Consider the following 16020-nt stretch of genomic DNA (forward strand, 5'->3'; position numbering starts at 1 on the left):
TCTGAAATGTAGTTCTGACTGGTTACCATAAATCCAGAAAGGCAAAGTAATGCTGACAAGGATCCAAAGAAATGTAAATGGAATGACTAAGAGGCTGAAGGAGGTTTCACCAGAGATTACATTTTAAAATCATCATCTTCAACTGAGAAACATGAAAGCTAAGGAGCACTATGATTAAAATCTGAAAATATATAAATATGACAAAAATACTAATTTATTCACCACACCTTGGTACAATATATTAAGCTTTTAAACTTGAAAATTTAGTCTTTTTTTCCACAACAGATAAGAAATGTGTGGCACCCCAATGTTCATGGCAGCAGTCCACAATAGCCAAACTGTGGAAGGAGCCGAGATGTCCTTCAACAGATGAATGGATAAAGAAGATGTGGTTCAGATATACAATAAAATATTTTTTTTAAGATTTTTTTATTTTGGGGGCGCCTCGGTGGCTCAGTCATTAAGCATCTGCCTTCGGCTCAGGTCATGATCCCAGGGTCCTGGGATCGAGCCCCACATTGGGCTCCCTCCTCGGCGGGAAGCCTGCTTCTCCCTCTCCCACTCCCCCTGCATGTGTTCCTGCTCTCGCTAGCTCTGTCAAATAAATAAATAAAATCTTTAAAAAAAAAAGAAAAGATTTTTTTATTTTTTATTTGACAGAGAGAGAGAGAGAGAGCACAAGCTGGGGGAGTGGCAGGCAAAGGGAGAGGAAGAAGCAGGCTCCCTGCTCAGCAGGAAGCCTGACATGGGGCTCGATCCCAGGACCCTGGGATCATGACCTGAGCCGAAGGCAGATGCTTAACCGTCTGAGCCACCCAGGCGCCCCTATACAATGGAATATTACTCAGCCATCAGAAAGGATGAATACCCACCATTTGCATCAACATGGATGGAACTGTAGGGGATTATGCTAAGTGAACTAAGTCAAGCAGAGAAAGACAATTATCATATGGTTTCACTCATATGTGGAACATAAGGAATAGTGAGGAGGACCACAGGGGAAGAGAGGGAAAACTGAATGGGAAGAAATCAGAGAAGGAGACAAACCTTGAGAGACTCTGGACTCTGGGTAACAAACTGAGAGTTACAAAAGGGAGGGGGTGATGGGTATTAAGGTGATGGGTATTAAGGAGCGCACATATGGTGATGAGCACTGGGTGTTATAGACAATTAATGAATCGCTGAACACTACATCAAAAACTAATGATGTACTATATGCTGGCTAACTGAACATAATAAAAAAAATAAAGTAATTATTGAATAAGTATTAAAAAAAAGAAATGTGTGGAATGTGTTATCACCAAGAGGTATTTAGGGTGAAGAAAACTTAAGAAGTGCATAAATTGATGTATATTAAGTCCATTCTGGGGTCCTACAGGATAGAAGTGACATCTTAGGTTGGGCCCTAAGTTTCTGGGGTTAACAGCTTATAAGGTAACAATGCCTCACCTCAAAACATCCCTTGGTGACAGAACAATTGGCTGATGACCCTTGTCTAATAGGCTCAGTGAAGTTTGTTGCTATAGTTTCTTTCATTCTTTTATTTATGTATACATGTTTTTATATTTTTTTCTTTATCTTTTATACATTTAGAATCCTTATATAGCTCTATATCCTTAATTTTTCACTTATCAAATAGTCAACATTCTAAGACATTAAAAGTTCTTCAAAAATATGATTTTATGGCTGTATCATCATCCATCCTTAAATATGCCATATCGTACCTATTTTTTTTTAATAAGATTTTACCTACACCCAACATGGGGCTCAAACTCATAACCCCAAGATAAAAAATCTCATACTCTACTGCCTGACCAGGCAGGTGCGCCATAATATATCCATTAATCTCACTGCTCATTTAAGTTTATTCTGAATTCTCCCTCGTATAGATAATGCCATGACAACTATCTTTGTTCACAAATCGTTCTGTATATCTCTATTTTTCTCCCCTAAAGGTATATTCCCAGAAGTGGAAAAAATTAAGTTAAAGGACATCTTTAGGTTTTCGATATAAGTTGCCAAAATACCTTCCAGAAAAATTGGGCCCAATGCATACTTCAACTAGTAATTGCGGAGACTGCCCCCATATTACCTTTGATAGCACAGTTCAATTGCCAATTTGATAGGTTAAAATAAAAATGCCATATGGGACACCTGGCTGGATCAGTCGGTAGTGCTTATGCCTCTTGGTCTTGGGGTCATGAGTTCCGACCCCACATTGGGGATAGAGTTTACTCAAAAAATTTAAAAATTTAAGAAAAGAGTATATCATTTTTGCATTCCTGATTACTTATCAGAATAAAAATGTTTCTCATATGCCTCTTGGCAATTGTATTTCTTCCTTGTGAACTTTGATTAGTTCTCTGTCCATAAGGCTTTTCTTCACTTTTTAAAAAAATTTTTTTAATTGAAATTCAGTTGGCCAATATACAGTAAGTACATCATTAGTTTTAGATGTAGTGTCTTCCTTTCTTTTGGCTGGAACAAACTGAAAACCAGTTGAGATGTAGTCACATATCAGTGGCTTCAGCTCCCCCTGCTGGCCAAAAATTACTATATGATTAAGACCTAGATAAAAATAAACCACAGGCTACAATTAGAGTTGACCCTTGCACAAGGGTTTGAAGTGCACTAAACCACTCATACGTGAATTTTCTTCAATAAGTATGTTGGAAAAACTTTTGGAGATTTGCAACAATTGAAAAAACTGGCAGATGAACCACACAGTCTAGGAATATCAAACAAATTAAGAAAATGGTAAATCATGAAAGCATAAAATGTATGTAGATACTAGTCTATTTTATCACTACCATAAAATATACACAAATTATAAAAAATTAAAATTTATTAAAACTTACACACACAAACAGACTGTACGTTATCTTCTCATTTTTGATGTCTAGTGTCAGTAACATATATAACATCTACAGTATTTTGTGTCATAAAAGACAATATTGATGTAGATATTGATAGACACATGATTCATCTTATAAAGAGGCAGTGTAAACTGACAGCATCTATAAATATTTTATCTTCCTTATGATTTTCTTAATAACATTTTCTTTTCTCTAGCTTACTTTATTGTAAGACTACAGTATAGAATACATGTAACATAGAAAATACAAGTTAATCGACTGTTCATGTTATCAGTAAGGCTTCTGGTCAACAGTAGGCTATTAGTAGTTAAGTTGTGGGGGAGTCAAAAGTTATATGTGGATTTTCAACTGCACAGGGTTGGCACTCCTAACCCCTGCATTGTTCAAGACTCAACTGTATAAGCTTGTCCATATTCTGGATTGTTGCTAAAAACACAATTTATATACAATAATAAAAGGTAAAACAGCATGTGTCTAAACTCAACAGAACAGTGACGAAAAAGGAAGGGACATCTGATCACTAGTAAAGAATTCCAAAATCATAATCAGTTTACTGCCAAATATACTACCCGGTTGGAACATCGTAAGCCTAAATACTATTCATTTCCCTATACTTTATTCTAATAATGTGAAAATATTCTAATTACCAGGTGACACTGGGCTGTCAAAAAATTGGCCTCTTTTTCAAAAGCAAAACTAAGAAAACGAGAACACCTATGCCCTTCATCATTCATTGGAAATTTAAAACAAAAACAAACCAAAAACTTCCTTGTAATCCTTATTCCAAGCTACACAGCTGCTCACACTGAACAGGCTGAGTCCTATGGTTCCAAAGGGGAAGGCCAGGACTGGTGAACAGATGTGACTAACTCAGCTTTTCCACTCATACCCTCCTAAAGATGTACTTTACTTCACAGATTGGGCAATGTAGTCCTTAGACCACTCGTTCAACACACATTCACTCAGTGCCATCACATGGCAAACAGTGATGATAAAACGTAAGACACAACCTCTACTCTCAAAGGACTTGGGAGACTAGGTGGGGGAGAGAAGCAACCTGCAACCCCCATACAACAGAAGTGCCAGGCGCGTGCACACACACCCAGAGACAATGCCTGTGTACACGGGAAGCTCTGTCAGTGTCAGCTACTATTGCTGTTACTCTTCTTATCATCCCTGTTATTAAAGATCTAGGGGCGGAAGCCATTTTAAACAGAAGCAAGTGCCCATGTGAAGGCCCAGGGGCAAAGAAGCAATCAGGTGCACAGCAGGAACTGCAAGCAGGTCAGCATCATCAAGGGCAGGGTGCTCAGGAAGGAGAGAGATGATCTGGCCGAAGCCAGATCACCAAGGCCTGGATGCTTGCCAAGAGCATTTGAATTCTACCTTGAAAGCCAGGTAAGCCAGGGGAGAAGGCATATGATCAGACAATGAGATCGACATTTTACAAGGATCGCTATGGCGGCAACTTGGATAACAGAAGGCAGTCAAGTAGAATGATCAGAAGGCGACAGAGCTCACGCGGGCAAAGGGTGGCAAAGGTCTGATCTCAGGAGAGAGAAGTAGAGGCGACTAAGGAAACATTATGAATTAGGATCTCAAGAACATGGTAACCATTGGGCCAGAAGAAGGAATCCTGACTTGAGTGACTGGGTGGGTGAATGTACCACTCACAGGGACATGAAGAGGGGAAGAGGCTGCACTTGGGGGAATAGCTGATTAGGTCATCTTGAAATAAACATGGGACAACCAAGTGGAGATGTCCAGGAGGCAGCTGGGATCAGAGATGCTAAGACCATGTGGAGCTGGAGAAAACATAGATGCAAATCATCAGTATATGGATGGGGACTGAGACACAAACCTCTCTATGATGTCCGCCAGGAAATGTAGAGGTTAAGAGGAGAGAGGGCCAAGGTAAGGCAAACAGTGATGTGAAGGAGGAAAAAAGTCTGCAAAGAGAACAGAAAGGGCAGCCGGAGAGGACAATGATGACAGAAAGAGCCTGCACTCACATCGTTTGTACTTGACTGTGCCAAGTACCTTTCCATGCGCTTTTCACTTATTAACTCATTTCCTCCTCACAACAGTCCTGAGGGAGGTGCTATTATTTTTATTATTTTCCCCATTTTTTAGAGGCAGTAACTGAGGCATAGAGATGTTAAATTATTTTCCCAAGGTCACACAGTTAAGTGGCAGGCCCGAAATGTGAATCTAGGATTCTGGATCCGGAGTGTATGTTCTATATCACCCTTCTATGTTGCTTCTCAGAAATGAAGACAAGAGGCCAGGAGGGACCACCGCCACCACAGCCAGGGGGCACGGTCCACGGTGCCAGACACTACGAGGAGGCCTCAGAAGATATGGGCAAAAAGGGATACTCTGAATGTGGCAACAGGGATGAATCCATAAGGGTACACATAGGCAGAAGCTACTGAAGGACCAACGGCTGTAATGTAGGGATTTTGTATTCTTAAAAAGTGAAAGAGACTTGAGTGTATTTATAAGCTGAAAGACAAGAGCCATCAGGGAATAGGAGGTTGAAAATTGGTTGGGAAAAGAGACAACTGACAGCCAGAGGTCCCTACAAGGAGGAAGAAAATAGCTCAAGAGGCCAGAGGGGTGGGCCTAGCATGGGAAGAGACAAAGAGACACAGGGATGGGCCCAAGAGGTCTTCTTTCCTGACAGGCTTTGTGTGCTCTCTGACCCAAGAGGCAAAGTCACCAGCAATTTCCTTTATAAGGAAGGCAGCTGTTTAACTTCCAAAGAAGCCCCTACAAATAAGATGCTTTTACAATTATGTTAATTAAATTTTTTATTTGACTCTTCTACCCCTGTTTTCACTCTCATCTGGCTGTCTCACTTACCAAATTATGATTTAGGTTACAAACGTTTCACAAGATGATTTTCAAGGAAGAAAAAAATCTAGGGCGCCTGGGTGGCTCAGATGGTTAAGCGTCTGCCTTTGACTCAGGTCATGATCCCAGGGTCCTGGGATCGAGTCCCGCATCGGGCTCCCTGCTCCTTGGGAGCCTGCTTCTCCCTCTGCCTCTCTCTCTCTCTCTCTCTCTCTGTCTCTCATGAATAAATAAATAAAATCTTTAAAAAAAAATAAGAAAAAATCTAGCAAAAACTTAAATCACTAAACTGTTCAGAATAAAAAGATAATTTAAAAAAATATTTTTTTTAATTTCTTCAAATCAAGTACCTGCATATATTCTCTAAGCTTCCAGAATTACTATGGCTACTCCCTTTGTCCTCTGGAGTAAACAGGCCAACAAAGCCCAGCGCTGCTCTCCTACCCTCCACCTGACTTCTCTCTCCAACGCCAGCCCCTACCTCTGGTGCTCTGCCCCGGCCTGGTCAGCACTCTCGGACCGAGCTGAATGGCCCTTCCTCCCATAGTCCAAACAATTACCCAACACTCTGAACTCCACTTCACGGTAGGGAGCTAGGAGAAGGAATTTAGGAACTGACCTCTGATGACAACTCACAAAGCAATTTCATAACACGTATTTATCTAGAACAGTCCCAGACCACTGTAAAAATCTGATGAAAGCGGGGCGCCTGGGTGGCTCAGTCGTTGAGCGTCTGCCTTCCGCTCGGGTCACAATCCTGGGGTCCTGGGATCCAGCCCCGCATCGGGCTCCCTGCTCCGTGGGAAGCCTGCTTCTCCCTCTCCCACTTGTGTTCCCTCTCTCGCTTGTGTTCCCTCTCTCGCTGTGTCTCTCTCTCTCTGTCAAATAAATAAAATCTTTAAAAAAAAAAAAAAATCTGATGAAAGCAACGGACCCTTCCTCTCCATAAAATGCACACAAGTAAACCGTATCATTTTGTATCAGATTGCCAGAAAATTGTCATTCTTCATGTATTTTATCCATAGAAAAGTCCCTCCAGTCATCACTAAAGATCTATTTACTTTTCCGTGGCAAATAATTTATATAAGCTCAGTTTGCTGGTATTCTATAGGGCCTACTACAGAAAGAAAGCATTAAAATAGAGGGGAAAGCTGCCAGAGGCTGGAACAAGGCCAGTAACTGCCTGACACTAAGGTAGGAGAGCAAGTAAGTAGATGATAACAGACAAGAGAATATAAATAACCCAAGAGTGGGCACCTCACTGGCTCAGTCAGACAAGCATGTGGCTCGTGATCTCAAGGTCCTAAGTTTGAACCCCACATTGGGTGCAGAGATTACTTTAAATAAATAAAATTAAAAAAAAAGAATAACCCAAGAGTATAGAATACATACATACTGGTCCATTTATAGAGTATATTTTATGGCCTCCAAAGGCACATTATAGATCAGTCCAGTACAGTAATTGTGAGGAATAGTGAGGACCTTTAATAATTTTGGATTCTTCTTAAAAGATAAAATTTTGTGCAGGGTGCTTTCTTTAAGGAGGCAGAGAAGCATGCAATACCTTTAAAAAAACTTTCACCTAAATGCTAACTGTTTAAGTCTTAACACTCGAAGTTTCAGGAGAAGGAAACCATCAAACAAAGGTATAGGTCAGTGGGGAAAGGTAAGGCTTAAAAACAAAACAGAAAGGTCAGCAGCAGCTAGATCATCAGGGGTCTACATTACTACATCACTACATTAAAAAATGTGAACTTTACCCTAATGGCAAACAGGAAGGGAATGGAAGCACAGGGCTGACCAAATTAGGCCACAGGAGGAACTTCCTCAAGGTCTTGCTGTTTGCGTGACCCATACTGTCTACCCCAAAAATGACAATTTGAAGCCAAATGTTAGAGGCTAACCATGCCAGCTTCATCAAAGATGGCATCTGATTGCATGTAAAACGCAGGCAAGGGGGTGTTAATTCCCCATTGGGTAGCCTTAGCTCCCAAACCCCTAGAGACAGACATCGGGCCCAATTCTTACAGAATAAAGAAATCCCAAGGTTCTATCAATTTCCACAAAGGATGGAGAACAAGACCGTAATCTTGACCCTAATTTTTCAAACTGGAATTTTACTGATAGCTTAATAAAAAAAGAATAATCTAACCTTGTAAAGTTTTGATTTTATATAAATCTAAAGCTTCAATGGCAACAAAAATCTATACATAATAAAGATAAATCCATTAGAAGCCTAAGGAAATAATCTACTTCTTTAAATCATGTTACTAATTTGCACCAAAATTTTCATTTCCTACGTACAGGTGTTGAGGCTCCCCATGTTGAGCGACCTAAGTCTGTGAAGCTGACAAGGCTACTGAATGTTGTTATGAGTTGCACTGTGTCCCCAAAAAAGATATTTTAGACTCCTGATGTCCAGTATAGCAAAACTGGAGATAGGGTCTTTACAGAAGAAATCAAGTTAAAATGAGGTCACTGGAGTGGGCCCTAATCCAGTATGATTGTTGTCCTTTTTAAAAAGGAGAAATTTTAAACACAAAGACATGCACAGAGGGAGAACTCTATATAAAGACTGAGGTCATGTGGCCATGGGCCAAGGACCTACCAGAAGCTGGACGAGAGGCCCGAACAGATCCTGCCCCAGCACCTTCAGAGGGAGCATGTCCCTGCCCTCAGACTTCTAGCCTCCAGAACTGAGACACAACCCATTTCTGTTTTGTAAGCTACTCACTCTGTGTTACTCTGTTATGGGAGCCCTGGCAAACAGATGTCAGGAAGAGAATTAGCAGCCCGTGTTTACTGAGCACGTACCAAGTGTCAGTCGAAGCATTTTGCAGCAACAAACTCATTTAGTTCTCCCGAAGTCCACCCTGGGATCTAGATACTAGAATCATGCCCTTTTTACATATGAGGGCACCAAGGCTCTAAGAGGTTAAGGAATTTGCCCAACATCAGCCAGAGCCCTCACTCTTACCACCAGGCTATAAGGAACTATTATTAATGGTAATTATTGTCATAACTGTAGTAGTTCACTAAGCCAGATACCATGTCCCTTACAGCTATATCACAACAATCCTGTGAAATAAATATTAATAATCTTTAATACAAAGGAGGACTCTGAATCTCAGAGAGATTAAGAAATTGCTCAAGATCACACAACCAAGAACATGATAGTGTATCTAACTGCCAACATGAGGGAGTAAACAATGAAAATCTTTTTACTAAAACCTGAAGAGCAAGTAAAAATTTTAAATGCCTGACCTTCCAACTCAATCCTAGAAATACACAGCTATAAATTCAAAATTCTTCAAGATCTCAGGAGAATGTGTGTACTAGGTGACAGTACCCTTCAGCCACTGTTCAAGGGCTCTCTGCTCCCTCAGTGGTAGCCCTGGCTATTTATTTCTGACTTCCAGACACTGGAGGAGAAGAGATGTAAGGACCAAAATACTATTTTTTAAGGGTCTTTAAAATTTTGTATTAAATTTTTTAATTCTGATACAACTATCAAAAGTATAAAAAAATATAATACAGTGAGAAGTCTCCTTCCCACCCTGTTCTCTACCCACCCAGTTCCTAGACTTAACAGGTAACCAATGTCACCATTTTGTTTATTCTTCTAAAGTTTTTTTTAACGCATATATACCAAGCCAATACAAATTTCCTTTTCTCCTTCCTGCCTCCCGCAAAAACATCAAGGGTAACATACAACACACACTATTCTACATCTTGCTTTTATCACTTAACTATGTATCTTGGAGACCTTTCCATATCATATTGAATTATATTTTAATTCTGTCCTTTTGTCAAGAATACTTTTTTACTTGCCTTCCATCCCAGTTCAATCTAGCACTCAAGGCAACCAGCAGTCCGTAAAGCTACCTGAGAAGTGATGGTGGTACCACAGCACATGCCAGAGCCCACATATCCCTTCTCTCTGCTACCTCAGCTTCTCCTTGCTCTTTTCTCCAGCTTGCCCATTTCTCCTCCTCCTCCTTGTTCATCTTCCATCTCACCCATGCCCCAACCCTGACAAATGGACTTAGGAACATCATAGTGCTTAGTCATGGCTAGCAATGAAAAAACTGTAGATCCCTAATATATGGAAAGGGGTAAGTAATCTCCATGGGAATTTGTAATTAACAACACTGCCTTAAATTGAGGAGTGTTTGTTTGGAGTTCTTTTGCCTTTGTTACTTATCTTTCCTTTGGTACTCTGGTTTGTGAAAAGGGTGCGCAATGGCACTATTTTCTATACTCATGGAAACAAGCAATACTCAGGTCTAACATGATAGAACTAGAGTTCAGTCTGAAATAAGAGAATCAGAAATGAAGAGTAAGAGCTATAAAAAATGAACATTTTGGTTCCAAAGTATACATTTTAATTAATCTACCTTTTTTTTTACTTAAAAATAAGCAGCTGTAATCTGAAAATACATCTCAGAAATATTTTAAGGATATTCACAATGAAAAAGAATAAAGTTCTCTCTTCCTTTTAATTTTCTATCCTTTAAATTCAGTGCTATACTCTTCCTCCCAAAAGGTCTCCAACACAACAAATTTCAAGGTTTTTTTTTTTAAGGTAATAAAAGGAATAGGAAAATGTCAGCAAATAAAAAATTTGTTTAGACTCAGAAGAGGTTTCCCACTGATCAAAGGATTGATGGGGAACATAAAATTAAGGCAGCCACATAACTAAATTCTTAAGTAGGGTAACTCACATAGTACGGAACACTTGACTTCCATTCTGTTTTCCTGCCAAGCCAGAGGTCTTTCGTACAACTTTAGGGCTTACTGTGGAACTATATTGTAACATCCCAGGTTCAGAGATCTAGAGTTAAATCTTAAACATCATATATATGTTAAATAGCAGGACTCTATGTACCTAATACATTAGTTAAAACTAAGGTGACTAAAAAATAAAATCCGATATACTGATCTCAATTTCCTTAAGTTTCTAGAGAACTAGTACCCATTCATATCCCCTTGCCTACTTCCTAAAGATAACAGGGGCCACCAGATCCTGGCACTAAACACTTGGTACCAAAGAGAAATACTCTTGTACAAGGTCCTTCAATTCTTATGGGTTCAGGACTTCTGCCTAGATTCCCCATGCAACCCCTCCAACTCTACAAGCAGAATGGCTCGAAACTGTGTCACTTTGGCTTCCTTTATACTAATATAAGCACTCCTTATCCAAAAATAGCAGCTGGAACATAAATGAAGATGAGAATTCAGTCTACATTTACCTAAAGATTTTCCCACAGTCCCATATTTAAGTTACCCAGACTGCATTATTCGCTGATTTATTCACTGCATTAACTTAGAATTCCACAGGACAGACTACCACACAACAGTCTCAACTACACTAGTATCTAGCTCCGAAGGAAGGCAACCGGCACCCTCCCGGTAAAGCTTTACCCTCTGTTTAGTCCTAATGGAAAGTCCTTTGGCCACCTCTACAAGAGATTGGAAGGAAGCAAGAGACTGGAGAACCATCATTATCAATGAGGGCTTTTTCATCTAAAGATCATCTGTCCACACTGCCCAAGAAGTTTATCCTGTGAGATGAAACTTGGCACAAAATGCTACCTGTTGAAAAAAACAGGTAAATTCGAGTGCAAAGGACTAGGGGGCAGCAGGAAGACTCTCCAACAGAGTTGTACACAGAAACCAACAGGTCTTAGAATGTTCTAATCTACTATACGAAGTCTCTTTTCTTTTTTTTTTTTAAAGATTTTATTCATTTGTGTATTTGAGAGATAGAGAGAGCATATGAGAGGGGGGAGCACATGAGAGGGGGGAGGGTCCGAGGGAGAAGCAGACTCCCTGCCGAGCAGGGAGCCCGATGCGGGACTTGATCCCGGGACTCCAGGATCATGACCTGAGCCTCAAGTAAACAAATGGTTAATGACACATCTTTTGTAACATATGAATCAGCTACAGATTTCCAAGAGTGGGACACACCCTAGTACCTATGACTCTTAAGTACCTGCTTGAAAGTGGACCTGGATGTCTGATTGCCAATCCATCCTACTGAGACTGGAGCAGAACTTTACAACTATGTGGGTTGTCATCATTTAAAGTTAAAAAGTAAACACATCATTATAATGGAAGTTAATTCAAGAACTTCATTAATACTTTAACACCAATAATCAAGAACAGTAGCAATACAAAGTAAGGAGTAACCAATCAGTCCTAGAAGCAAACACAATAGTACTTTTGGAGGGGAAAGGAGTGTCAGGTAAAAGGATTGAAGAACTGCAAATTCAAGGATTCGAATATTCTTAATTCTAAAGAAAAATAAAATGAGAACTTGAATTTTAAAAATAACACATCCTACCTTGAGAGGCATCCAAATAGCATTCATAGTGTCAGAAGAGTTCAGACAATACTCAGAAATGAGCAAGAAGGGAATCTTAGTAATCCCTCAGTCACCAAGTATGAGCAGGTAGGAAAATTTTTTGTTTGAAGAAGGTATCTGAAAGAGAGGACTGTCAATTAGACTAAAAACTAATCAAGAGTAACCAAATACTTTAAGCTATCAGGACAGAAATTCAAAGTACTATTTGCATCACCATCCTAAAAAGAGGTAGAGATCACAGTCCCCTTAGAAAAGGGCAAATGTGTCTATGTATATCTCCATGTATATGTAGAACTATATTTTACATAAAATGTGGATTAAATGTCTAACACATGTTTTAGATAATATAAAATTGCTTATCAAATAATCAGAAAACCAAAATCCCTGATTAAAAAATGACTATTCAGGGGACTTCAAAAACATTATTGAAAAGTGATGTTAATTGACCATCTAAAAAGACCCTTGCCACAGTTAATTTTATTTGATAAGTTAAAGCCTCTCTGACCGTTCTGATAGTCCTAAATTTTATTAAATTTGAGTTTCAGAGCCCATTCTACGTGAAAAAGAAAATCTATTCTTGTCTGATATGCTACAAGCAAATAAAAGACGCTTCTTTCCTAGAGATCTTTAAAAGCAGACCAAACAACTTAATTTTGAGTTTGGGAGGGAGGTAAGTTTGCGTGGAGGAAGGAGGATCGATTAAATGACCTCTTGTAGGATCCTTGTTCAAGTCTTAGGCCTGAATGAAAATTCCAGCTTAACCAGTTACTGCTTCGCTTAAAATGGAGGCTTGCCCGAGTAGGGACAAAAATAACAGCACACACACCCCCCGCCCCGTAAAATAAATTTGAAAAATCAAAGACTACAATACCCTCGTTTTTAAGAAAAATTAAAAATAAAAACCTCTGGAGTTGATTTGTTCTTGCTATGCGCTTGTCACTTCTGCTTCGAAGACTTGGCATCACTTTCCTTACCAATCATCGGATTTTTTGGGGGGGTGGGGGGCGCAAAGGGGGGGAGGAGTTTGACTGTTGACCTAAGTCTCAGGAGGTTTAATAGCCCCTCCATGATCCCCACCGCAAAAGCCAAGGAGAGAAGAGAAAGGGGAGAGCCCGAGTTCCCACCCCTCCCCCCGCCTTGGACCCTAGTCCCAAACGTACCCCCCCCTTCCCGCAGTGGGGCGACTCCTTCTGCCCCATCCCCATTGTTAGGACGGGGGCGAGTGGGGGAGTGGGCTCAGGGCAGGGGCGCCTGCGGCCGTTGCCCCGGCTTGCCTCAGGAGGGGCGGCCCGCGGGATGCAGCTTCCCTTCCTCCCCGCGTCGGTCCGTCCCACCTCGGCACGGCCTGGCGCCCCGGGCTCTGCTCGGCGCCCCCGGCCCTGGGCCCGGCCCCGGCCCGCCCCCGGGCAGCCAGGCCCCCTGGCGCCCCGGCCCGCAGCCCGCAGCCCGCAGCCCAGGCCTAAGGGTGGGCGTGGGGCGGGGGTCCCGGTGCCCCACACACGCGTCCCCGCTCCCCCAGCCCAGCCGCTTCCAGGGGCCTCGGCGGCGCCCGCTCCCCGGGCCCTTCGGCCCGCCGCCTCCAGGCCGGGCCGCCCCCTCGGGCTTCCACGCTCGGGGCCGCCTCCCCTTCCCCATCATCACCCCTACCGACTCGTGCCCCCACCCCCCCGGGCACCAGTGCCAACGGCGGCTCCCCCGGCCCCGGACCTACCTGCACGGCTCAACCAAGCCTAGAAGTGGGGGCGGGGAATCTTCCGCCCTCCTCTGTCTCCCATTGGCCCTTCCGGGGCACATCGTGAGCGCCATTGGTTGGTCGAGGATGTCCGTCAGAGCGCTGGGGCGGGACAGAGGGGGGAGAGAGAGGGATGCTGGTGTCTCGGCGTCTCAGTCTCTGTGTATCTCGCTGTCTCTGTCTCTGTCTCGGCTCTTGGAAACGACAGACATATGGACAAGAGGACGGGAAGGGGGGCCGAGGCGGGAGGAATAGAAATAGGAACCCCGGCAGAGCTTCCCACCAGTCTGCCACTCAACCCCCCCTACCTAAGTGCCCTGTAGATCCTCTTCTCCATCACCCCCAACCCCGGCCCCTCACCCCTGTAGGTTCCTCATCCAGGAAGCGACGTGATGAAAACTCGATGCCGGAAGGCCATAGGGGGAGATTTTTTTATATGTACATAAAATATACACATACCAATACTTATATATAAAGTCAAACACATATGTGGTCATGAGGGCCTGGAGAGGAAAGGGCACTCATCTTACAGACAGGGAAGGACTTGAGATAAAGCCAAAAATAAGAAGGAATCAAAAATCACTCTTAAGAGCTAGTAACAGTGGTTTCCTCCTGGGAGGGGAACTGAGTGCCTAGGAGACCAGATGGGAGGAAGACTTGTGTTCCCCAGCACATCCTTTTGTATCTTTTGATTTTTGTACCATTCACAAAGATTCCAGTTTTTTTTTTAATTAATTGATTTATACTTTTAAATAATTCCAAAGCCACAAAACCAGGGGGACAGACAGGAAGATCATCCAGGCAAAGTGGGACAACATGCAGATGTGGGGAGGAATCTTAGTTTTTAATATGTTCCTTCCAGATATCAGGGATAAAAGCAAGTGGAGGTGTCCCAGAGGCAGCTGGGGTTATGGAATGAGGGAGAGAGTGGGCAATCAGGACTAGGGGAGATTTCCAGTTCTCCACCTAATATGGTGGTCTATGACATGCTAAAGGATAAACTCCCCATAGAAGTGTAAAAACACACCCACAGTGACAGTCAATGAAAAGAAACAGAAAGACGATGAGTGACATAAGAAAAACCATACATATTGAAGAGGCTTGAAAATTAAGAAAATAGACTAATAAAACCATGAGAGCCTCACGGGCCTTGAGGTTCACTTCAGGAACCCTCTTTAAGCTCCTTCAAGAAGAAAGAAAGCCAAAAAAATGCAGTAAGGCAGAGTTCTTAACGTTTTCAAATCATGGACCCTTTTGGCATTCTGGTGAAGCACATGGACCTCTTCTCAGAATATTTTAAATGCATAAGAAACATACCTACAAATTCAAAGGAAACCAATTATATTTTTTTAAATTTTTATTGTTATGTTAATCACCATACATTACATCATTAGTTCTTGATGTAGTGTTCCACGATTCATTGTTTGTGCATAACACCCAGTGCTCCACGCAGAACGTGCCCTCTTTAATACCCATCACCAGGCTAACCCATCCCCCCACCCTCCTCCCCTCTAGAACCGTCAGTTTGTTTTTCAGAGTCCATCGTCTCTCATGGTTGGTCTCCCCCTCCGACTTACTCCCCTTCGTTCTTCCCCTCCTGCTATCTTCTTCTTTTTCTTTTTTCTTAACATATGTTGCATTATTTGTTTCAGAAGTACAGATCTGTGATTCAACAGTCTTGCACAATTCACAGCGCTCACCATAGCACATGCCCTCCCCAATGTCTATCACCCAGCCACCCCATCCCTTCCACCCCCTGCCACTCCAGCACAAAGGAAACCAATTATATTAAAACACAATTTTTAAAATATTTTTAGAAGTGTGATATAGAGGGTACCTGAGTGGCTCAGTCAGTTAAGCGTCTGCCTTCGGCTCAGGTCATGATCCCAGGGTCCTGGGATCGAGCCCGGCATCCAGCTCCCTGCTCTTTGGGGAGCCTGCTTCTCCCTCTCCCTCTGCCTGCCACTCCCTCTGCTTATGCTCTCTCTCTCTCTCTGTCAAATAAATAAATAAAATCTTTAAAAAAAAGTGTGATATAGTAATATATATGCTTCATATTAATGTATTAAATAATAAGATCTAATGGCAGGCCTAATCACCGTAATTTTGAGGCAGTAGGTGAGGATAAATAATATTTCAAGATACTTGCAACGACTGTCATGTATCAGGAAAATATCTGTGATTTCTAT

At 41.9% G+C, this 16020-nt stretch overlaps 1 protein-coding gene across 5 annotated transcripts in view; it reads right to left on the reverse strand.

Moving 5' to 3' along the window:
* KANSL1 (KAT8 regulatory NSL complex subunit 1) overlaps positions 1 to 13840 on the reverse strand; it is a 180245-nt gene extending 166405 nt beyond the window's left edge. For 2 of the 5 annotated variants that reach the window (XM_027625441.2, XM_027625435.2), the window contains exons 1-2: positions 13003 to 13160; positions 12079 to 12216 (exon numbers count right to left, since the gene is read on the reverse strand). The gene's annotated coding sequence lies outside the window, so the exon portion shown is untranslated. Of the gene's footprint in view, positions 1 to 11727; positions 11746 to 12078; positions 12217 to 13002; positions 13162 to 13810 lie in introns of those variants that run through there. The other 3 variants (XM_027625437.2, XM_027625442.2, XM_027625438.2) reach the window with 3 other exon arrangements.
* Between the last annotated feature and the right edge of the window lie 2180 nt (positions 13841 to 16020).

Source organism: Zalophus californianus, chromosome 16 (genome assembly GCF_009762305.2).
Source record: "Zalophus californianus isolate mZalCal1 chromosome 16, mZalCal1.pri.v2, whole genome shotgun sequence".
Taxonomy (NCBI): Eukaryota; Metazoa; Chordata; class Mammalia; order Carnivora; family Otariidae; genus Zalophus; species Zalophus californianus.